At 40.3% G+C, this 26,051-nt stretch overlaps 1 protein-coding gene across 18 annotated transcripts in view; it reads right to left on the reverse strand.

Moving 5' to 3' along the window:
* Positions 1 to 26,051, reverse strand: part of ATP2B2 (ATPase plasma membrane Ca2+ transporting 2) — a 658,100-nt gene that overhangs the window by 429,117 nt on the left and 202,932 nt on the right. For all 18 annotated transcript variants that reach the window (XR_013229055.1, XR_013229056.1, XM_077325715.1 and 15 more), the window contains exon 3: positions 3,650 to 3,748. The gene's annotated coding sequence lies outside the window, so the exon portion shown is untranslated. The remainder of the gene's footprint in view (positions 1 to 3,649; positions 3,749 to 26,051) is intronic.

Genomic DNA, 26,051 nt, shown 5'->3' on the forward strand with positions numbered 1-26,051 from the left:
CCATGATAAAGATGGAACAAGAAGGCATATGGATCAGACAATATTATAATAGCTTCGTGATTCGTGAGGAAGTAAAGGTCTTCTAGCCACCTTTTCCATAGAGCGGAAAGAAGAATGATCAATATCTGTATCCAGATCAGAGAAGATTAGACCTGAAAAAAATCCCTATGTAATGAGATCAGGAAGAAACATATTTGGACAATAATATTATAATGGCGGGGGTATTTCAAAATTTGTAATTTGAGGAAATAACGTATATCTTATTTGTACAATTCTTAAAAAACAAATACAAAAAGTTAAATCCTGAAATACTCATATCACTTATAATGATATCACATATTGCTATTCTGGTTGAGCAGTCCTGTCAGAGCTTACAAGGGAGTTTACAGACAGAAGAGGAAGGCATTTTTGGCAGGAATAGTTTGGCTCAAAAAAGGTAAGAAAAGTTGCCTCTGTTTCTATTAAACAGTTATGACGTCCTACATAGATAATGAATTATGTGAAGAAAAGAGTTTTAGTTTTTTCTGCTTCACTGCCAGAGTTTACCCATAGTGAACTTGATTGGCTGGCCAAAAGGAAGTCCTACATAACACTAGGAAAGTCATTTTTGAATGAACTACTAGAAGAAGTGACATCTATTCGTTTAAGAGAGTTTAAAAGAAGATTAGACTATTTTCATGGAGGATGACTAGTTCATGACTGGCTGCTAACTGTGAGCACTAGAGAGAACATCCACGTTCAGAGGCAGGATACTCCTGAATCCCATTTGTTGGTAGCAACTGTGTGGGATAAGCTGTTTCTTTTATTTGTTGCTGATTGGATTCCCAGAACCATCAGGCTGGCAAGTGTAGTAAATAGGACACTGGAGTATAAAGACTTCTAGTAGGATCCAGAAAGCCTCTGATTTTATCTTATGAAAGGTTTAGGGCAGTGGTCCCCAACCTTTTTATCACCAGGGACCACTCAATGCCGGGGACCACTCACCAGGGACCACTCAATGCCTTTTACTGAGGCCCAGTGGGGGGATAGTTTACTCCTCTACTCTCAACCACTGCCCTAATGCTCTCTGATCGCTATTGTAATGTTTAAACATCCCTTCAAAATAAGATACAGACAAGCCATAACAATGAACATAAGGACAATGACAAATCAATGGGAACCCTGAGCTTGTTTCTGTGCAACGAGATAGTCCCATCTGGGAGTGATGGGAGACAATGACACCTGAAGTGTGTTGTAAAGGGCCGGGGGGGGGGGGGAAAGGCATCCTTCGGGGCCCACCTCCAATTAGTTGAAGGACCACATGTGGTCCGCAGCCCACAGGTTGGGGACCGCTAGTTTAGGGTATGTAGTTATATCCTCATTTTTACAGAAGGATTTAAAAATATAATCCAGTGATTCCTCTGCTTCGTTTGCAGCTTTAAGTATGCTACTGAATTGTAAAAGTATGTGGACAGTTTTTCAAGGATGAAGATAAGGCACTCTGTGCATGCTCAGAAGTATTTCCTCCCACAACTTTGATAAAAACATACTATTGGGTGAAGCCCCCATGAAGGCAAAAATTCTAGTTATATAGAATTGCATTATTGCAATAAGTGTTTAAATATCTGTTTTACCTGCATATCTATACAGCCTTAGAAATTCAGTGCAGATATCAAGCAGAAACCATTGTGAACTAAATTAACTGTAGTTAAATCTATTGTGACAAAACCAAAAAGGAATCTGCTTCACCATAAAAATGCATATTGTAGTTTAAGCTTTCATTATTAGAAACTATTTGATGAGATGCATGAAGTGAATTCTCAATTTATATATTTAACATCACTTATGTAAAAACTATCTTTAACTACTCAGCAGTAAAAAAAAAAAAACAGTAAGGACTCTCTGGGAGGAGTTGGTCTGAGATAGGGAAGGGCGACGATTCACCTCCTGCCCCCAAACTGACCAGTGGAGAGCCCAATTGGCTGGTGTGAAGCACCAGCCAATTAGGCCCTCCACTGGTCAGAACGCCACCCGAACCACCCACCTCCTGACGTAGCCCGCCTTCGGCTGCTGCCCGCCATTTCAAGCTGGCCAGCCGCCGAGGCAGGTAGCCAGCCACCCGGCCTACCCTCCCATGTGGCCCAGGAAGTGCCACGGATGTTGCGTGCCTATGAAGCCACCCCTCGCCTCCCCCCAACTCCTTGCCACCCCTCCCCGACACACTTGGTAACCCTGGAGACTGACATTTATTTCTATTTCAAATTGATATAGCATAGGTAACCACATTATGTAAAATAAATATTTAAATTAATTTTTTATACTTGCCTCTGAGACTGGTATTGGACATAACATTTGTGACTACATTATTTGCAATATGAAAAGCAGAATCTCCTGCATAATTAAATAAAGCCTCGTTTTAAAAAATGCTTCATATTGTCATCTATGCTCCATAATATCGATTACGTAGAACAAGGTACTATCCTCTTCAACGGTATATCTTCCATGATAGCCCAACATCAACATGGTGTGCCATAAATAGCACTCCCGCTTATGCTGCTTTCGGGCTACCTGAATCTAATAGCGTCCACTTGTCATTGCAATCGATAAGACTGTACTCATACATTTTTAATAGCCAAAGTTACACAATCCTAAAACCACTTCCTCCAGTACAATCACGTTGTAATCATTGAGTAGGTTGTTTGAGAATTGCTTTACCCTGTTCATTTAGCTTATGTTGTCAAAAATAACTAGCATTACCTCACAATAGTACAATACCTTATTTCCATGTGCCTGAAAATTTAGTTCATTACTATGTTGATCTTACACCATTAATCTAAGGCAGAACTGCAGTTCAAATGCACAGGCACTAAATGGTTTGAAAAGGTTAATCATGCCATGCAAAAATCTAAAACCTTTTAATGACAAATTGAATATCAAGAAACAATAAAAAGAAAATATTTGTATGTGTCATTAAGAATACTATAGCCTCATCAAGGACTGATTTTGTAATTCCTGGATTTTCACCTGGAATAATTCACTATAAATGAACTGTTAAAAATATCCGTTAGTCATTGATTGCATATCTATACAGCCTTAGAAATTCAGTTCAGACATCATGCAGAAACCATTATTAACTAAACTAACTATAGTTAGAATATAGTTAGCCAGTCCACTATGACTAGTGAGGATTTATTAAATCAGGATCTGAAGCTAGGATATGAAGTTAGTTTATTACCTACACGTTTATGTGATGCCTGAATTAAGACATCTTGGTTTAATCCTACTTTGATCCTGCCATGTTTTCTGAACTAATGCCCTCCCAGGCTACAGAGAGATGGAAATGAAGCCAGCATTTGTTAAATCAAACTAGAATTTCAATGATTATCTGCAAGCTGGATTCATTTTTCTTTTTCTTCCTGCATGATATCAGAACTGAGCCATGCTTTAAGTTTTTTTTCAGTTTTAAATGCCTTCCCTTTAAAAATCTAATGAAAGAAATAAGATGCTCTGTGATGTGGGCCAGAACACCATTCTCAAAAAGAAAGACTTCATTTTCAGTAAGCAAGCCATTACCATTAGTTTGACAGATTTCATTTCACTATCAGTCAGATGTTTATTTTCAAAGATTACTTAGACTGCTCTATAAGACTGAAAACTTTATACAACTCACAGTGCTGGTTTATCCTTAGAAAAACAAATGAGCTTCATAAATGGGAACTGGAGTCACATCACCAATTTCTTCTGCAGTAAATCAATCTTGTTGTCAAAGCTGGGGGGAAAGCAACAACAAAGACTCTCAAGATAAAGACCAAACACAAAGTAGAAGAACAGTAGCAATCTATAAATGTGCTATAATGTGCAGCATGAAATAGAAGGGCAATGCAATTAGTAAGTTTCTAGTCATATTATCAACAATTTTTCTCCCAGTATCTGAGGACTCAATTGCCTTAAGCACAAGAAATTATTCAATCTTGATCACTTTAAGATACAATATATACACATCTCTGAGCATTCAGGTATTTTACTAAAAATGTTTTTCACACACACAAACATACAATCTTTGTAGTTATTGGAGCCTCTAGATAGATATGCCATGGGTTGTATCCAACCACCTTTTCTGCTGGTGAAAACAGTAGGATTCCCTTTGACCATTAAAAAGACCATGCTGAGGATAACGGAACCCCCTTGAACAAAAATCTCACTGGATTCAACCAAATTCCATTTCTGTTGTTGTTTTTCAGTTCTTTTCTAGAAAAAGAACACTCAGGAATCTATTCATTCAATCAGTCCAATATATGTAGCTTTTATTGTATTAGTCAGATAATGATTTCTCTTTTTTATGTGCTATCTTGTATTAAAATTCACATTTAGCACAAACATCAGGGAGACTGGCACTAAATCCTGACCATGTTTACTCAAAAATAATTCTCAATCAGGCTTATACTTTAGAAAGCATGGTTAGAATTACAGCCTATATAATTTTGAAATCTCAAGGAGTCATGTTTCTGCTGCCAAAAAAGGACAGCCCTGTGTCTCCTCTTAGTTCAGTCTCCTGGTAATATGTACAAACAGAAAACACATGATGATTATCACACTGCTCAACTTAATTGGTGACTGCTTGTGAGAAGCCACTAGTTCAAGAAGCTGTATGTCTCTTCTGACTTCTAGTTCCAGCCTGTTCTTCAGCTCAGTTGAAGCCTTATACCTGAAGCCTTACACTTGTTTACATATCAGGTATGGTGTATTTCACACTTCTCCTGTTCCAAGTTCCATGTGGCCATTACAGATTATATTTCTTTTTCTAATGGAGCAAACTGAAGACTTTGTAATAAATTGTTTATCTACAAATGTAGGTGGAACAAATGATGAGGAACAAGAGGAAGCAGCAAACATCAAGATGACCTCAGGGCTAGTATCAAGGCTGTAGCATATGATACAGTATCCTTGACAGTAAATATTAGCAATGGTCATGAACCAGTTCACATACCAAAATTTAGTGCCTTCCCTGAATTTTTCCAGACTTTAATCCAATTGTTTGGGCCATTTAAGCCTAACAGCTGAGCAGGGTCAGTCCACCAGGAAGCAGGGAGAAGTAAAGTGGATTGATGTAATGGCTTGCAGCCATTTAAACCTAATGGCATGGCTACAAGCCACATAACCCACCCATTTCACTCCCCCCTGGCTTCCATTTCATTCCCCACCCTGCTGTTAGAGTGAAATAACTGCAAGCCATTCCACCAGTCCATTTTGCTTCCCCCAACTTGGGAGAGGAAGGTAACACAATTGAAATGTCTGCCAGTCATTTAAATCTAATAGACAGGTGGGTCCACCCATCAGCTGTTAGGTTTAAATTGCTGCAAACCATTAAACAAATCAATTTTTCTCCCCTTTGCTTTGAACTGGGGGGGGGGAGAGAAATGGTTACTCTTTCATTTTCTCAACCATGTTTCCACAGCCAGGAGTAAGGGGAATGCAAACTGGCTGGTTCAGTTTGAGAGAAATTCTGGCTTGGTTTGGAGTTTGGCTCAGGGGCTAAACTGGAATTTTTAGATTTGTGGCCACTCTAGTAAATATTAAGTAGAAGTGGTGGTGGCAGCAACATCAATACAACTTCCTCAATATACCTTACACCATCTCTGAGTAGTTTTTCCACCAATAGTCTTGGCAAATTCAATCATGCAAATTGGTTTTTCTCCTTCTCTCCTTGTAAATGGGTGTGAAAACTTCCAGATGGTTTGAGACAAATAGTTTCTTGCTATATCTAATTGCCCATTAATCAGTGTCCATTTCCCCCACCAATTAGCAAATTCTACCATGAACCAAAGGAGATCTCTTTTTTTTTTTTTTAACAAAATTGGAATATAGAACAACTTGGATTAAAACAACAGGAATGAAAATTTCTCTGGCCCCACAAACAATATAAATCCATCTACAGTCTATATACAACCAATTCCTTTTCTAATCTTTCTTTCCTATTGTCTTCAGAACCTCCATGCTTCTATGCTTAAAGTGTGAGTGTCAAGTTATATTTCAGTTTCTAAGAGTATCAATATCATATTCAAAAGCAAGAACAAGCTGCACCAATAACAGTCTATGATCCAATAGCTCAATGTATTCAGTTCAGTTCAAACTTTATTATTGTCTTGAACCTCGATTCATGCCATCCAGGGCTTCTTCCATTCCTGCATTTTCTCACACCTTCCTGCCTTCCCTGGCCGGCTCCGGCCAAGGCCATAAAGCAATAAACCTGTCCTCTGGGATCCTTACTCCCTTCCATTCCCAGTGGGAGAGGCTCCATGCGAATGTATCAATCTTACTGTAAGTGTCCTTGCGGAGACAACTCAAAGTCTCAACAATGAGCCAACTGTTTGATAAGGTTCCGGGCCATCTGGCGGCTTGGGAACCCACTCTCCCCTGCCACCCTTTTCACTCTCCCGCCGAAATACCTTCGCCCCCCTCCCTTATTTGGTGAGCCCTATAACTACCCCACCTATCCCCCTTGTACTTTGTTATTATCAAGATCTGATTCCTGACAATTATAGTCATTCAGACCAATGTGATGAATTGCACACTCCTGCTATTTACATATTGAATAAAAAAACAATACATTTTGTTTATAAAGGAATTTTGATCAAGCTTCATTGCCAATGCACACCACAAGGTGGCAAGATTGTAAAAATAAAGATTTTAAAAGATTAGAAGTATATACTAATAATGACAGTATCTGAATTTTAAAATATCACTGCACAGTGCGTAAAAATATAGCAAGGAAGTGGGCTATCTAGGTCAGAGTGACCATGTTCTCTTGGAGTTTGAGATCCTAAGTATAGCCAGACATGTATTTTAGACTCTAAGAGAGCTGATTTTAGTAAATTAAGGGAAGTACTGAGGGCAATTTCATGGTCAGATATACTAAAAGACAAGAGAGCAAATGATGGATGGGAATATCTTAAATATGAAATACTGAAGACACAATATCAAACAGTTCCAATGAAGCGGAGGAATGGAAGATGTCAAAAGAAGCCAAGATGGATGACTAAAGAACTCCTAAATGAGTTAAGATTTAAAAAGAAAATTTACATGAAATAGCAAAGGAAGAAATCACCAAGGAGCAACTTTTAAAAATAGCCAGGAAATGTAGGGAGAACATTTAAAAAGTGAAGGTTGGGAATGAGCAAAATGAAAAATAAGGAAGTGGCAGGTTTCTTATGTGGAGACAATGGTGTCAGGATAACAGGGGTAACAAGGCAGAAGTGTTTAATACCTTCTTTATTTGTGTTTTGTCATAATGAAAAAGATATTCAACTGAGAAAATGAAGTAGAGAATATTGGGGAAGGGATAAATTATATAATTGATAAAGATGTTGTACAGAAATATTTTGCTACTTTACATGAAATTAAATCTCCAGGATATGATACATTACAAGAATATTGAAAGAACTGGCAGAGGAAATCTCAGAATCTTTAACACTTAACTTTGAGAAGTCCTGGAGAACGTGAAGTTCCAATGGACTGAAAGAGGGTAAATGTGTTACCCATTAAAAAAAAAAAGATTCAACTACTGTCCAGTCATTCTAACATCGATACCAGGAAAGGTTTTGAAACAGATTATTAAACAGGTAGTGTGTAAACACTTAGAGAATAATGTGGTGCTTAATAAAAATCTCAGGGATAAGTCCTGTCAGACTAATCTTTATTAGTCTTTAGTTCAGCAGTGAAAAAGGCCGCCTAAGGAGGTTAGTTCAGCAGTGGAATAGGCTGCCTAAGGAGGTGGTGAGCTCCCCCTCACTGGCAGTCTTCAAGCAAAGGTTGGATACACACTTTTCTTGGATGCTTTGGGCTGATCCTGCGTTGAGCGAGGGGTTGGACTAGATAGCCTGTGTGGCCCCTTCCAGCTCTATGATTCTGTGATTCTGTGATTTTTTAAAAATATAATGACAGGAAATGTGATGGGTATAGCACATTTTGATTTTACTAAGGCCCCCAATGATATTCTGGATTTTAGTAAGGTCCCCAATGACATGCTTGTGATAAAGTTCGTTAAAAAAAAAAAGAATGAATAGGATCATAATCAAATGGATTTGTAACTGGCTGGCTCATCATCCAAAGGGTGCTCATCAATGGCTCATCTTCCTCTTGGAGAGAGGTGACCAGTGGTGTACCCCAGGATTCTGTTGTTTAACACCTTCATTAATGATGTAGGTACATTAGTGGCTACATTAATCAAATTTGGTGGGGTGGCTAATACCCTAGAGGAAAGGGCTAGTATTCAAGGGATCTGGATAGATTGGAAAATTGGGTCATAGCCAACAAAATTAATTTGAATAGGGAGAAGAGTAAAGTATTACGTTTGGGTAATACAAATGTGATAGATAACCACAATATAGGAGATACATGGCTTGATAGTAATAGTAATACATGTGAAAGGGACTTAGGAATCCTGGTGGACAATCAGTTGAATATGAGCCAACAGTGTGCTATGGCAGCTAAGAAGGCTAATGCACTGCTAAAAGCATAGAATCTAGAGCAAGGGAAATTAAAATACCAATCTATTTTGTATTAGTTAGACTTTATTTGGAATCTTGTGTCTAGTTCTGAGTGCTGCAGTTCAAAAAGGGTATTGACAAGTTGAAATGTGTTCAGAAAAGGGTGACTAGGATGGTTGAAGGGCTGGAATCCATGCCTTATGAGGAGTGGTTGAGAGAGTTGTGTATGTGTAGCCTCGAGAAGGGGAAGACAAGGGGTGATATGATAGCTTTTTTAAATACATGTTAAAGAGGGGGCAGCTTGTTTAGCACAGCTTTAGAGAAAAGAACTAGGAGCAATGGGTTCAAATTACAGGAAAGGAGGTTCCATTTAAATATTAGAAAGTGTTCTCTCACATTGAGGGCAGTTTGTAGATCAAATTTGCTGCCTTGGGGGGTGGTAAAATCTCTTTGGTTGGAAGTTTTTATGAGGAGATTGGATGAGCACCTGTCAGGAGTTTGTGTTTTTTTAAGTCCCCCAAAAGGTAGGAGGCTGGACTGGATGGCCCTTTGTGGTCTCATCCAGCTCTGTGTGATTCTGATTCTCAGTATCTTTCCTAATAAGCCCCAAAATAGAGTGTGCTTTTTTCACTGCTGCTGCACACTAGGCATTTTTCTGCAATTACGACATGTCGAGGTGCTTTCACTGCACTGGGTTCTAAGGGTAGACTCCAAATTTGCACCTGGCATACTGCATCTGTGGTTTTCTCCTGTCACTGGTCAAGACTCCAATCATAACATGAGTTTTGCATTTTCATTGGGACAGTGGGCAGTCCCACCTCCCGTCATGCCTCCCCCCTTTTTCAGGGGTCTGTGTATGTGCAATAACACAGTCACACCATAACTCAATTAAAATGTCAGCCACAGTAATTTAGCATGTTGTGAGTCCCCATGCTTGAAGTGCAGTTTTGCGTTTTGGTTGCTTTTTGTTCTGTTCCAGCATGAGGCAAAACTTATCATAACCCTCCCATCCATGGATTCCTGTGGCACTCGAATCACCCAAGCGGGTGTTCTTGTGTTTATCTCAGACTGTTCAAAACTGATTCTGATTAATATATATTTAAAGTTGGGATTTTTTAAAAACTCTAGTGAACCTAACCTTACCATTATCTACGTTGAACTTCATTTGCCATGCCGCCATGCCATGAAAAGCCTCCTGTGGGTCTTCACAATTCACTTTGGTTTTTACCATTTTGACTAATGTGTTATCATCTCTAATCATTTGGATCCTCTTTGGATCCTTTTAAAAATAGTTGTGATATTTGCTACTTCAAGTCCTCTGTTAAATTAATAATACTGGTTAACAGATAGCTTTGTTCAATTTTAGATTGAGGCCAGGGGGAGGAAGATCTTGGGTCCCTCCAGATTGAGCCAGGTCATCAGCTTTACCCCCCCCCCCGGTGGAGACCACCATCTGGAAGATGGGTTTAGTTTTTTTTGCCACTTGGTAAACTGATTATTGTGGGGGGGGGGGGTAAAGGGTTTTAATGGAGTTGTAGTCAGAAACAATTGTTTGCAACCCACCACAAGCTGTTTTTCAGGAGTCATGGGCTAAAAGTTGAAAGATTAATAGGTGATAGAAAGATAGACAGACAGATAAAAAATAGTTGCATTTTAAAAAGAAGCTTCATGTGTATGCTATTTGATCCTGGAGACTAAATTAGCTTTCAGTTTGCCTAGTGGTCATAGAACTTCATCCTCTGTCACTTCAATTTGACCCAGCTCTTCAAACACCTTGCTCAAAGCATTATCTCCAAGGTGAGTACCGGCCCACCACTTCCCACAAATCAAAAAAGTATTATGCTTCTCTGTCATCTCACCATCTTCCTTATATAATCTTTTCATTCTTTTGCCAACAGCCCAACTGCCTCCCTAGCCAGTTTCCTGCTCCTGATATATTTAAAAAAAAAAATATTGGTCTTAACATTCTTGGCAATCTGTTCGTCAAATTCTATTTTGGCTTGCTTTATTGTCAATTTACTTTTGGTTTGCCAGGACCTAGGTTCCTTTCTGTGCGCCTCATTTGGTCAAGCTTCCCACTTCTTTAACTTGAATAGTTAACCACACTGGCATTCTTTTAGACTTGGTGGAATTTTCCTGACTTGAGATATATGTTGTGTCTTGCCCTCAGTCAATGTAGTTTTAAATAATTTCCAGGCATCCTAGAGGGATTTGACTTTCTTAATTCTCCCTTTTAACATCCTTCTGATTAGTTCCCTAATTCTTGCAAAGTTTTCATTTAAACTTTAAGGGTACCTTTCCAAGCTGAACTTAATCGCATTGTGCTCACTATTCCTAATCAGTGCTACAACACTTGCTTCTTAAAACAGGTTTCAAGGCCCCGTCAAAACCAACTGAAGAGTTGTTATAGCTCTTGTTGGCTCCACGAGGAACTGTTCTAATGCAGTCAGTTATGATTTATGGTATCTAAAAACCCCATCTCTACTGCATGACTCAAACATACATTTGACAAAGAAATAATTTAAAGCACTCCCTGTCCACTTTCACAGAAGATTGTGTCTTGCTTTTCAAACTGCCAGTCATTGTATCAAATGTATAATGATACTGATCCAAATCACAGGTTCATTGTAATGACTACAAAGTTTCATGTGGTTAATGCTGCAAAGACTCAGGACCAATATATAAATACAATTATTAAAAGTTTTGAAAGACTTGCAACTTTACATAGTGATTCTGACTAATGTCTACTAGAAAAGGATGATAATATTGTTAATAAATCCCCATTGCAGCAATTAAACACAAACACATACATGAGTGATAGCATAGTAATATTAATGTGCCAGGATTACATTTCAGCATGACTATTACAATGGAGTGGAGTCTGAAGGATTATGATGGGGCAGAAAGAGGCCCTACTTGAAAACCAATGTGTATTTAGTCCCAAACAATGGCATAAAATTGCACATGCAAAAAAAAAAAGTTGAATAAATAGGGATGGGCATGAATCAGGCAAATGTAGTTCAGTTTGCTTCATGGTTCCTGGTTCGTGAACCACAAACCCTCACAAACCTTTAGGAGTTAGATTAATTGGTTCCGTTTGTGATGTAGTAGAATAGCCGCCCCTCACCCAACATGCTAGAGGCACCAAACTTGCAGAAGATCTCCAGCTGACTCTCCTCTACCTGGATTTACAGGGTCTGGTTTACATCACACAAAAGAAGGTGCCCCGCCCTCCATTGTTTCCAATGTAGTTTCCAATGGACGGGAAAACAGCAAAACAGCAAGGACAATAGAGGCTCAACATAACAGAATAAAAGTCTCAGAGAATCTCTTCAGTAGAAACTGAAGGTGGTGGAGGGGTATTTTTGAAAGACAACAGCACCAGTACAATGTGCTTGACAGAATCAGTGTCAATGTGGCAGTGAAAACCTGATTAAGGTCAAGTTGGTAAATTGCGGTATGGATCCTGATTCTGTCAGAAGGATCAATAACTGGTTGACAGATCTTACCCAAAGGGTGCTTATTAATGGTTCAGCATCCTCTTGGAGAAGAGTGACAAGTGGAGTGGCCCAAGGATCTGTCCTGGGGCCTGTGTTGTTCAACATGGTATTTATTAAATTTGCCGTTGATACTAAACTGGGAGGGGTAGCAAACACAACAGAAGGCAGAATCAAAATGCAGGATAATCTTTTTAAATATATCAATACAGGATGATCTTGATAGGCTCGAGAAATGAGCTAAACTGAATAAAATGAAATTCAATAGAGAAAAATATAAAGTCCTGCATTAAGGTAGGAAAAACCATATACACCAATATAAGATGGGGGAGACTTGGCAGTAGCATGTGCGAAAAGGATCTAGGAGTCTTAGTGATCATACCTTGAACATGTCAGCAGTATGACTCAATGGCTAAGAAGGCAAATGGGATTTTGGGCTGTATCAAATGGAATATGATGTCTAGATCGTGGGAGGTGCTGGTATCACTTTGCTCTGGTTTGGCCTCACTTTGAGTACTGTGTTCAGCTTTGGGCACCACAGTTGAAGAGGGATGTAGACAAACTGGAGCATGTCCATCGTAGGGCAACAAAGATGGTGAGGGGTTTGGAGACCAAGGCATATGAGGAAAGGTAGGGGGAGCTTGGTCTGTTTAGCCTGGAGAGGAGATGACTGAGAGGGGATCTGATAACCATCTTCAATATTTAAAAGGCTGCTTTATAGAGGATAGAGCAGAGATGTTCTCTCTTGCTCCGGAGGGACAGACCAGAACCAATGGGATGAAATTAATTCAAAAGAACTTCCGTCTAAACATCCGGAAGAAGTTCCTTTCAGTTAGAGTAGTTTCTCAGTGGAATAGGCTTCCTCGGGAGGTGGTGGATTCTCCATCTTTGGAAATTTTTAAACAGTCTGGATAGCCATTTGATGGAGAGGGTGATTCTGTGATGGTTCAAGGGAGTGACAGGTTATAGTGAATGAGCGATAGGGTTGTGAGTGTCCTGCATTGTGTGGGGATTGGACTAGATGACCCAGGAGGTCCCTTTCAACTCTATGATTCTACAAGTTAGACAATCTCTTCAGTAGAAACTGATAGGGGGCATTTTGCAAGTCTAGCAGTGGCACTGCAATACACAGAGTGCTCAGTAATACCAGTACAATCAAAAAGTACCCAACAGAATGCATTGCCATTGTTGCAATGCCAGCTCAACATAAGTGTTGTTTATCACAGAATCATACCACAAGCAAGGGGAAGGGGGCCACAAACCCGGAAGAACCAGTGCAATAGAGCTCAGACAACTGAGAGCACGTGGAAAGAACTACTGGGGAGAGTTGCTGCTGACCAGGTGAGGCTATTGTTCTGCCTGGGTGAGGTGATTGCTGGGTAATTGTTGGGAGGCTTAAAAAGGGCTGCTCCTCACCAGAGGCGAGAGCCGAAGGGCGAGAGACAAAGGGCTCTTGGCCTGTGGCTCTTAACCTGGGGTTCTTGGCCGAGCAATTAGAATCAGTAGATTATATTTCCCTAGTACTTCCACTGCCTAGACATTACAATGGACCTCCAGGACACTCATCCCATCATCTGCAGTGAGTGTGACATGATTGCCTTCCTCCCAGAAGACAAGATGGACTACAGCTGCCCCAAGTGTAAGCTGGTAAGACTTTTGGAGGAAAAGATTAGAGGACTAGAAAACAGAATTATTACTCTGACCCAAAGTAAGAAAGGGGAGGAGTTCATAGTCCAGAGCTCTGCAACATGGAATAAAGAGAATACAACCAGTCCTGAAGAGGACAAGGAGATTGACCACAATAGGGAGCCTCTGCAGGCAGTTCGGAAAAAGACTGAACGGCGAAGGGCGAGACAGTTCTCGGGGCCTTTGGTGCTCCAGAATAGATTTCAGGCCTTTGCAGAGGAGGTGCAAGGGTCAACAAGGGAAGAGGTCCCAAAACAAACTCTAAGACAAAGGGAAGAGGCCACGGGGACAGAAGGAAATGGAGTTGAGAAGAAAAAAAAAAAGGAGACTACTGGTAATTGGAGACTCCCTGCTAAGAGGAATGGATCGCCATGTGGCTGGGCCCGACCCCCTAACCCGAGAGGTGTGTTGCTTGCCAGGGGCGAAAATTAAAGATGTTTCAGAAAGGCTGCCCAAACTCCTCAAATCTACAGATCGCTACCCATTTGTGATGGTCCATGTGGGAACGAATGACATGTCCCTGAATACCATCGCTCCTATTAAAAAAGACTATCAAGATCTGGGGAGGAAGCTCAAGCAAATGGGGGCACAAGTGGTATTCTCTTCAATCTTGCCTGTCAAGGGAAGAGGAATGCATCGGGAGAGGAAGATAATGGAGGTGAATCACTGGCTGCATAGTTGGTGCTGGCAGGAGAGATTTGGTTTCTGGGACCATGGGATAGGCTTTCTTGAGGAAGGCCTACTAGCACCTGATGGACTGCACTTATCGAAACTGGGGAAGAATGTGTTTGGCAGGAACCTGGGGAGATTCATCAGGAGAGCTTTAAATTAAAGCCACTAGGGGAAGGAGACGATCAACATAGGGAGTGTATGGAAGGAAAACGATCGGAGGCAGCCCAACCGGCAAGGCCAGCTCATAGGGAACCAAAAGTAAAAGGATTCAGTTGTCTTTATACTAACGCCCGAAGCATGGGCAATAAAAAGGAAGAGCTGGAACTTCTTATGCTGATGGAAAGGTATGATCTAGTAGGCATTACAGAAACTTGGTGGAATGATTCTCATGACTGGAATGTAATGGTGGATGGATATGAACTGTTCAGAAAAAACAGAATAGATCGAAGAGGTGGAGGAGTGGCACTGTATGTGAGGAAAGGGCTTACCTGTCAGGAAATGCTAGTGAAGGAGAGCATATCTGCAGTGGAAAGCATCTGGGTGAAAATAAGCGAGGGGAAAACAAACAGTGTGGTGGTTGGTGTCTGCTACTGACCGCCTGACCAACGAGAGGATGTGGATGCTGCACTTTGTGAGCAGCTTGAGAAAATATCCAAACGGCAGGACCTTGTCATCATCCCAGATGTGTGCTGGGAAACTAACTCTGCGAAGCGTCCTCAGTCATGCAAGTTTCTGACCTGCCTGGCTGACAATTTCATTTATCAAATGGTAGATGAACCCACAAGAGGTTCAGCCATACTGGACTTAATACTGACCAACAGGCAAGAGTTGGTGGATGAGGTGAAGGAGGTGGGGACCCTAGGGGGAAGTGACCATGTCCTCATAGAATTCCTTTTGAGATGGGGAGCCAAGGAAGCTTGTAGCCAGACGCGGATGTTGGATTTTCGTAGGGCAAACTTTAATAAACTCAGAGACATGATGAGTGTCATACCATGGACGAGAATGCTGGAAGGGAAGGGAGCATGTGAAGGGTGGGCGCTACTCAAACAAGAGCTATTGCATGCTCAATCAATGACTATTCCAGAAATACGAAAACACTGCAGGAGCTCTAAGAAGCCTATTTGGATGAACAGAGAACTTCAAGAGGAACTAAGAAAGAAAAGGAAAATGTTCAGGAAATGGAAGGAAGGACAGAGCTCTAAAGAAGAGTACCTACAGGTTACTAGGAACTGTAGATCAATCATCAGAAAGTCCAAAGCTGAGAGTGAGCTAAGATTGGCCAGGGAAGCCCATTGTAACAAGAAAAGATTTTTCAGTTATGTGAGGAGCAAACGTAAAGTCAAGGAGGCAATAGGCCCACTGTTGGGTGCAAATGGACAAACTCTAACGAAAGATGCAGAGAAAGCAGAAAGGCTTAGTGCCTATTTTACATCAGTTTTTTCCCACAGGTCAAAGTGTTTAGGCACATCTAGAGATGGCTGTAGCCAAAGGATAGTGTATGGGTGGCAGGTTAACATGGATAGAGAGGTTGTCGAGAGGCATTTAGCTGCACTGGATGAGTTCAAATCCCCTGGTCCAGATGAAATGCACCCGAGAGTACTCAAAGAACTTTCCAGAGAACTTGCACAGCCCTTGTCCATCATCTTTGGAACCTCTTTAAGGACTGGAGATGTCCCGGAGGACTGGAAAAGAGCAAACGTTATTCTGATCTACAAAAAAGGGAGGAAGGATGACCCAGGAAACTACAGACCAGTGAGTCTGACCTCTGTTGTGGGGAAGATAATGGAGCAGATATTAAAGGGAGCGATCTGCAAACATCTGGAGGACAATTTGGTGATCCAAGGAAGTCAGCATGGATTTGTCTCCAACAGGTCCTGCCAGACCAACCTAGTTTCTTTTTTTGACCAAGTAACAGGTTTGCTGGATCGGGGAAATTCGGTTGATGTCATTTACTTGGATTTTAGTAAAGCTTTTGACAAGGTTCCCCATGATGTTCTGATGGATAACTTGAAGGACTGCAATCTGGATTTTCAGATAGTTAGGTGGATAGGGAATTGGTTAGAGAACCGCACTCAAAGAGTTGTTGTCAATGGTGTTTCATCAGACTGGAGAGAGGTGAGTAGCGGGATACCTCAGGGCTCGGTGCTCGGCCCGATACTTTTTAACATATTTATTAATGATCTAGATGAGGGGGTGGAGGGACTACTCATCAAGTTTGCAGATGACACCAAATTGGGAGGACTGGCAAATACTCCGGAAGATAGAGACAGAGTTCAACGAGATCTGAACACAATGGAAAAATGGGCAAATGAGAACAAGATGCAATTTAATAAAGATAAGTGTAAAGTTCTGCATCTGGGTCAGAATAATGAAAAGCATGCCTACTGGATGGGGGATACGCTTCTAGGTAGCACTGTGTGTGAACAAGACCTTGGGGTACTTGTGGATTGTAAACTAAACATGAGCAGGCAGTGTGATGCAGCGGTAAAAAAGGCAAATGCCATTTTGGGCTGTATCAACAGAGGCATCACATCAAAATCACAAGATGTCATAGTCCCATTGTATACGGCACTGGTCAGACCACACCTGGAGTACTGTGTGCAGTTCTGGAAGCCTCACTTCAAGAAGGACATCGATAAAATTGAAAGGGTACAGAGGAGAGCGACGAAGATGATCTGGGGCCAAGGGACCAAGCCCTATGAAGATAGGTTGAGGGACTTGGGAATGTTCAGCCTGGAGAAAAGGAGGTTGAGAGGGGACATGATAGCCCTCTTTAAGTATTTGAAAGGTTGTCACTTGGAGGAGGGCAGGATGCTGTTTCTGCTGGCTGCAGAGGAGAGGACACGCAGTAATGGGTTTAAACTTCAAGTACAACGATATAGGCTAGATATCAGGAAAAAGTTTTTCACAGTCAGAATAGTTCAGCAGTGGAATAGGCTGCCTAAGGAGGTGGTGAGCTCCCCCTCACTGGAAGTCTTCAAGCAAAGGTTGGATACACACTTTTCTTGGATGCTTTAGGATGCTTAGGGCTAATCCTGCGTTGAGCAGGGGGTTGGACTAGATGGCCTGTATGGCCCCTTCCAACTCTATGATTCTATGATTCTATGATTCTATGAATATATTAGCACGTAGTAGAACCCATTACCATTAAGGCAATGCCAACTCAACAGGATTGGAATGTTTACAAGCCTATCACAACCAGTTCAGGTGGTGTTTGATATTAGACCACGGTATAGTGTTATTCTTTCTTATTAAGAGATGTATAGAACCTAAGGCTTAGAGGGGCCAATTATTTGCCACATGCATTGATTTAAATATGGCATTTGACACTATTCCAAGGGAGAGGATATGGTCCAAATTAGCAAACCTGGGAATCGACCAATATCTTTTGCATTAAAACAACTTATAGTGATAACACATGCCAAGTTTAGTACACTACAGAAGGGAACTAAACATCTAAAATCCCAATTGACATTGGACTGAAATTGACATCTTGCCCTACATCTGTTCAATCTCTTCCTTAGCGATTCACCTATTTATTTATTTATTTATTTATTCTATTTATATATTGCCCTCTTTGGATGCTCAGGGTAGATTGGGAAGGTAAATGGGCACCGTTCCCAAATAAATAAAAGATCAACCCCATTATTGCTTTATGTAGATGACACTGTTATCCTTTCAAGATCTATAGTAAGATTAATTCATTATTTAAAACAATTTATTCACTACTGTATTGAACATCAACTTAGAATAAACTATGAAAAAAACAAAATGATGGTCTTTGTGAAGATAAGATATAAATATCACTGGTAGGTGAAAGGAAATCAGATTAAGCAAATGAATAATTTTAAATACTTAGGCATACATTTCTTCTTTAATAATAGATGGACATGGCACAGAAGGGAAGTTATGAGAACTGGTCAAATTTTTCCTTCAGAAGGGGAATAAAAACTTGTCTGCAGTACTTAAAGTATTCAAAACTAAATTAACCCCCCAGTTCCTTTTTGGAAGCCTGGCCTGCATTGAAGCTTTTACCAATCAGATGGAAAACTTACCATTTTCCTTCATTAGGCAATTACCAATTGTATACTAAATAGAACTCTCATAGCAGACCTTGGACAACAGAAACTAGAAACAGGAGCATAGTTGCACACTTCTGGATAATGGTACACTTCTGGATAATGGTTCGAATACATTTCAACCCATAATCCTATTGCTTGTTACCAGGGTTGTTGAGGGACCCAGGGTTCCCCAAAGGATTTGATAAATAGTCCTTCAGAAACTATATCATGGGGCTAGATATTTCCTTTCTGGTTACACAGGTGGAACATAAAGTTAGGAAGCAAATAGATGCTTAGTCCTTAGCCTCAAACAACCGTAAGTGTATGCTCTCTGTGGCACTGGAGTGCATTGCTACCATATTTACTAATATTACATGATTCATCAACTAAAAGGGCCTATCTTAAGGCATGATTTAACATCTTTCCCTCAAACTCCCTTAGAGGAAAGATGGTGTTTTCATGGATGTAGAGTGCCAGATATTCTGGACCATATACTATTTGACTGTGGGAAATTCTCAAAATGTTGTCAGCCCCTCTCAGATTAATTTAAGAAATACAATTTGGGTGTAGATGTGAAACTTGCCACAAGCAAGGTATTGAATGAGAACTCAACCCATATTGTGAAGAGTAAGAAGAAAGGATAAAGAATAGGAAGAGAAACAGATTCTACTAAAAAGAATAGGAAAGGGCTTATATTAACATTTAATTTATAAGAACAGCAACACTAAGCTTATAATCAAAATGGAAACAAAAGAAACATGAAGAAAAAGATGGAACATCCAGCCACATCATTCTGTTCTTTACAAAATTTCAAGTTCATAGGTGAAACTGTGGTGAACCTATTAATTAGAAATGTTAGGTATTGCGACAGTTAATTAGGATGTCATTTTTGTATTTCAAAATTCTTTCATATACAACTCCATTATTTATCAAGACTATTACTTCTGAAACTTATGACAAAACTGAATATTTTATAGTTCAATGGTATCGTAGATACCACTAAAAATAATTAAGCCACATGGCTCTGTCTTCCCCTTGTCTTGGCAAATACCAGATAATCAACATTTTCTAATATTACTGGGTTAAATTCCAGTTCACTGGATGCACTCATCGAAACTGATACTAGAACTATTCACAACCATTTTGCAAAACTAGGACAAGTATTTACTACGGAGAATTAACAAATAAATCAAAAGCTCCAGAAACAGTTTAACACTTGATAAGAAGCCTATTCCACTGAACAACTGAATAGGCCCATTATTACTGTGCCAATTTAAAACTGGTCTCCTAATGCAAACTTATCTGCAAGAGAGGAAGGGAAAAAAAGAATTACAGAGAGTATTAATAGCAGTCACTAAAAGAACACTGCAGAATTCAATGAATGAAAACACTGGCTTTTCCCCCTCTGTGACTTCTGAAATAGCATGCAAACTTGAGGGAATAAAAATAGAAAAGGGAGTTTTCTCTGGCAAATTAACTGAAGTCATCCAACTGAATGCTTTGGTCCTGAAGGCTTTAAAAATAACATATTTGTCCTTTTGTAGTTTACTCTGAACTGATGCCAGACAGAAAAATGAGAGTTTTGTGCCCAAACGAAAAACATGTAATGTATAAGAATGCTTTTTGAAACCACTCAACCTAGCAAGGAGAAGCCATGGTGGCACAAACTATTTGCTCTGATTTCATGGCTCTTCAGAGTAAAAAAAGGAAGCATGTAATGACAAAAACCTCAAGAGCCCTAATCACTTGATTTTAATTGATGCTATTCTCTTCTGGCTTTCTCTTAGCAATACTATGTAAGACAATTTTTCCAAGAAACAAACAAACCTGGCAAACCAAACTTAAGAATTTTATTTTGAAATCTGAGGACATATTCCATGCTTAATGCTGAGGATGCCCAGATTAGAAAACATGCCCATATTCTTTCTCTTCTCAGATGAATAGCATTTAAACGTTCAGATAAATAGTAGCATCCACTCCTCCTCACCAGGTGTTATGAAGAAGACTGGAAAAAGAGGACAGTTGTTCTGTTTCAACAGGGCAAGCAGAAAGCTGAGATATTGGGTGATGGTGGCTTGTTGCTGTGGGGCAAAATGTTGACATCAAAGCACTTATGAAAAGCTTCCCATATGTCACAGATTTTATGTAAAGTATTCCTTTGTATAAATGTTCTATATCCCCAGGATATCAACTCTAAAAGTTCTATTTCACAGCAATCAATATTAAATGGAGAGTTGGATTTCCAAGTCTGCAAAACCAGTCTCTTAGCAACTAAGGCTGTGCATTGAATCCAAGCCATTTGCATCTTATTTAGGGCCACAGAACTGGCATGCAAACAAGTACCAAATGAACAAAGGAGAAATCACAAATTGTGCCTAGAGAGAGATTAATTCTTTGCTTGACATTTTCTTCCCAACCAGAAATTACCACACAGCTTCAATGCATGTGTGTGAGATGCACATTTTAACTCCACACATATCTGACAGTTTGACCAGCTGGGAAGGAATCACTTGAGTGTGCAGTAATACCTTTTGCTGTATTAGCCTTAAAATTAGTGTAGAGGGAACTAGTGATTTATTGCATTGCTTTTAGATTATAGATCACATAATCTGTCATTCCATTTGGAGTCTATATAAAGAATATCTTTTCCCTTAAATGGCATTATAATGAGATTATTGTCCAGAGAAAACATTTCCCCCCCCCCCCCCAAAATTAACTGATACAGGTATTTCAGAAATGCCACGAGCTTTGAATCAATCCAAAGAAATTAAGAGATCTTTAAACTAAGTATATTGATATGATTATCTATTAAGCAACTGATATTTAGACTGTAAAATAGTGAAGAACCATAGTAACTTTTCTGATTTAGTAATAATGAGCATGTAACATTTTCTCTCTTAATCCATTTTGCGATAGAAATTTTGAGTGTTAAATGGAAATAGTTCAGTGATTCACAGTTGGGTTTAAATTCCAGTTTATGTTGCGACAGTAGTAAAAAATCTTTGGCAGGGACCTTTTAAGTAGTTTTGCCCACAAGTGAGTGTGACTAACAGACCTTCTGTATGATCCTTTTGTTTGAGAATACTGCTCACAGTGAGATTTAAAAAGTTAGATGGTCCAAAAGAGTGGAAGGAGGATTTAAATCAGTTGTTAAATCCTAAAAGTTAATTTGCCCAAAAACTCTTTGTTCCTAAGGCTCCCCCATCACCTCTGTTAATTGTGCTTTACAGCAGCAATGTATTGTTCAGCACAGCTCACCTAAGAATTACATTAAATCATGGTTTGATGAAGAATGCCAAATTATAAACATATTGCCTATATCATACCAGTAATGTACCCATCCTTCCATCTAGTTATCATAATCTGAAAAAAAAATTCAAAGTTGCCTATTTTTTAAAAGTTTTAATGAAACAAAAAATGGGATCTACTGATAAATGCTTCTTTAATCAACAACAGCAAGCAATTTAAGACCAACAAAGATTTATTCAAGGTATGAGCTTTCATTATTATTTTTATTATTATTATTTAATTTTTAGACCGCCCTTCTCCAAATAGGTCTCAGGGTAGTTTACAACATAAACAGTTAAAACAATAAAAGCCCCATAAAAGCCCCAATTAACATCAACAACAAGTTACATATAACATATAAGCGGCGGTGGTCACAATTCTGATCTTAGTTACCCGACTTCCCCCCAAGTTCAGCCTGGTGGGGAGAATAATATTCAGAAGAGGGTGGCACCAATACAATAGATCTAACAATGATCTTGATGTTAGAGATCTCAATATTGGAGAGGATCCTCTGATGGATTAGTGGGAGAGCTGCCCTGGCCTCAACCATATGCCTGGTGGAAGAGCTCTGTCTTACAGGCCCTGCGGAAAGCTGGTAGATCCCGCAGAGCCCTTAGCTCTTCTGGGAGCTCATTCCACCAGGTTGGGGCCAGGACTGAAAAGGCCCTGGCCCAGGTCAAGGCCAGGCGAACATCCTGTGGGCCTGGGACAACCAGTAAATTCATACCCGCAGAGCGGAGTGCCCTGCAGGGGGCATAAGCAACCAAGCAGTCCTGCAAGTAGATGGGACCCAGGCTGCATATATCCTTAAAGGTCAATACTAATACCTTGAATCTGATTCGGAAACAGACTGGTAACCAGTGCAGATGATGAAGCACCGGCTGAATGTGGGCCCTCACTGTGTTCTAGTGAGGAACCTGGTAGCCACATTTTGGACCAGCTGTAACTTCTGAGTCAAAGACAAGGGAAGGCCCGCGTAGAGCGAGTTACAGAAGTCTAATCTGGAAGTGACCATTGCATGATTCACTGTGGCCAGGTGTTCCGACGACAGGTAGGGCGCTAGTAGCCGGGCTTGGTGAAGATGGAAAAATGCCGTCCGAGCTACATTGGTGACCTGAGCCTCCATAGAAAGGGAGGCATCAAATGTCACCCCCAAATTCCTGGTAACTGGTGCAGGTGTTAATTGCACCTCATTCAGGCATGGGAGGCGCGCTTCCTGGTCCTGCCCTCTTCTGCCCAGCCACAGGACCTCCGTCTTGGAGGGGTTGAGTTTCAGGCGACTCTGCCTGAGCCATCCAGCTACCGCTTCCAAACAGCTGGCAAATGTATCCGGGTTGGAGTCCAGCCAGCCGTCCATTAGGAAGTAGAGCTGGGTGTCATCCGCATATTGGTGGCATCCCAGCCCATAGCCCCGGACCAGCTGGGCTAGAGGGCGTATATAGATGTTAAAAATTGTGGGGGAGAGTACCGCCCACTGCGGAACCCCACAAGGGAGCTCATGTGCACAATTCCTTAGACAAAATGGAACAAGGATCATGAGAGCACATATATAAATATAAGGTAAATTAGTGGCAACATAGCATCCAAATTATGCCATATGGTAATTCTTTGCTAAGACTGCTTAGCTGTTTTAGCAAAGAATTATCATATGACCTATTATGGCATAATTTTGATACTATGACAGAGTTTACTAATTTGCCACTAATTTATCTTTTATGTACTCTCATGATCCTTGAATAAATCTTTGTTGGTCTTAAAGGTGCTATTGGATTCAATTTTTGTTGCAATACAGAATAGGGTATATTATAACTACCCTTCCTCTAAATTCTAGGTGCCATTCCAGTTCTCAGCAAAACATTGCTTTACAAATTATTTAATAGAATCCGCATCTGGATTAGCACTTTCAATCATTCTGTGGAACAATTTCAGGCGTTCTTTTTGCACTGTATTTTTTGGGTGAGGTGGAATTGTATTGGGTACATGGCTATATTCTGGAGGCAGGGCACCGCCTCCTAGAGACCAGAGCTTGGCTCTCTACTCTGAAATTCTGGCTTTATCATTTCAAGGAAGAATTCCCTAGCTATATTTAGTACATGTTGTCTGACTCCTTTACAAGTACCTGATTTTGCTGAGTAAAGTGAAACATTCAATTGATCGGTATTCCATTTGATTCTCTCCTCATGTTAGGAAATAGCAAGCCTTTAGGCTATTGAGACAGAAGCTTTTGGGCATTGGAAAATGATCTCTGTATTTTTAGGAAATAGGATATGTTCTCCAATGGCATTTGGTATTATGCCTGAACAGAGAGTTTTAGACTCCTATTTCTTACATTTTTATCAAATATGATTAGCTTTTATGCTTGCTAGGATCAATGCCTGCCCTACAGTGATCCTAGTTGGGAGATTCTAAAATGCTACCTATTCTCAAAGACTCTGTATATATAAAGTTGGAAGCCCCAAATCTGTTGCTCATGTACTACTGTACTATCATTTCTGTAATCTATCCACTTGTGTGTAAGATGAAAGGGTACTCAAAGGAGAGACCTGTGTTTATAGATTGATATCTATTATATCAATCTATCAAGGTATTTGCTAACTGCTAAGAGTATCCAGGTATTTAAGACAAAGCAACGTGAAGAGGAATTTCACTCTATGTAATGTTTAATTACATTCTTCTTTTTCCTCCTGTTATATTTTAATCTATGCCAATAAAAGTATTAATGATTGGCTGAAAAGTAGACTGACCTGGGATGTAAAATCCACTTTACTTTCAGATAGTTGTATCTTTGTTGTTGTTGTTAGGTGCGAAGTCATGTCCGACCAATCGCGACCCCATGGACAATGATCCTCCAGGCCTTCCTGTCTTCTACCATTCCCCGGAGTCCATTTAAGTTCACACCCACTGCTTCAGTGATTCCATCCAACCACCTCATTCCGTGTCGTCCCCTTCTTCTTTTGCCCTCAATCGCTCCTAGCATTAGGCTCTTCTCCAGGGTCTTTCCTTCTCATGAGGGCTGATCTCCTCTAGGGCCTCTTCTGCATGATGGAAAAGCTGATGAAAACTCATGAAATACATTGTTGTTTTTCTGATCTCTGCACAAGAAAGAGAATTTACTCCGCAAAACTGATTTTGAACTGCCTCTTCGGTACTTTAAGCGTCTTTTGTTTCTGAAAGAGGCTTTTCACCGATTCATTTCTCTCAGCCGCACTATTAGTCCTGCAGAGAAGCTCCTTTGGTTATGCAGATTAGTGACTGCATTAGAGAACAAAGCGAAGTTGGCAAAACTACAGGGAGCAGGGCTATGAATTAATTGTTCAATGTAGAGAGCATTGCAATGTAGTTTTTCAACAGACTATATTCAATGCAGAATTATTGTAGTATAATAAAGTGTTCTAAACTGGTTGTTTTTTAAACTGTTTTATTTGGCTCCATGCAGAGTACCTCCAGGACTAACTGGTTTGTTCGCCTTGCAGTCCAAGGGACTCACAAGACTCTTCTCCAGCACCAGAGTTCAAAAGCCTCAGTTCTTTGACGTTCGGCCTTCCTTATGCTCCAACATTCACAGCCATACATTGTAACTGGGAAGACCATAGCCTTGACTACATGCACTTTCGTTGGCAGGGTGATGTCTCTACTTTTTAGGATGCTATCTAGATTTGCCATAGCTTTCCTCCCCAGGAGCAAGCATTTTTTAATTTCTTTGCTGCAGTCCCCATCTACAGTAATCTTGGAGCCCAGGAAAATAAAATCTGTCACTACCTCCATTTCTTCCCCATCTATTTGCCAGGAATTGAGAGGGCCGGATGCCATGATCTTCATTTTCTTGATATTGAATTTCAAGTCAACATTTGTACTCTCCTCCGTCACCCACATCAAGAGGTTCTTTAGTTCCTCTTCACTTTCTGCCATTAGAGTGGTATCATCTGCATATTTGAGGTTGTTGATAATTCTCCCTGAAATCTTAATCCCAATTTGTGACTCATCTAACCCTGCCTTTGTCATGATGTGCTCCACATACAAGTTAAATAGCAAGGCGACAGTATACAGCCTTGCCGAACTTCTTTCTCAATTTTGAACCAATCAGTAATTCCATGTCCAGTTCTCACGGTTACTTCTTGACCTGCATATAGGTTTCTCAAGAGACAGATAAGATGTTCTGTTATTCCCATCTCTTTAAGAACATGCCACACAATAAAAGAACATCCACACAATAAAAGCTTTAGCATAGTCAGTGAAGCAGAAGTAGATGTTCTTCTGGAACTCCCTAGCTTTCTCTATGATCCAGCGTATGTTGGCAATCTGATCTCTAATTCCTCTGCCTCTTCGAAATCCTGCCTGTACTTCTGGACGTTCTCAGTCCACGTATTGCTGGAGCCTAGCTT

Source organism: Paroedura picta, chromosome 3, assembly GCF_049243985.1.
Source record: "Paroedura picta isolate Pp20150507F chromosome 3, Ppicta_v3.0, whole genome shotgun sequence".
In the NCBI taxonomy this organism is placed as follows: Eukaryota; Metazoa; Chordata; class Lepidosauria; order Squamata; family Gekkonidae; genus Paroedura; species Paroedura picta.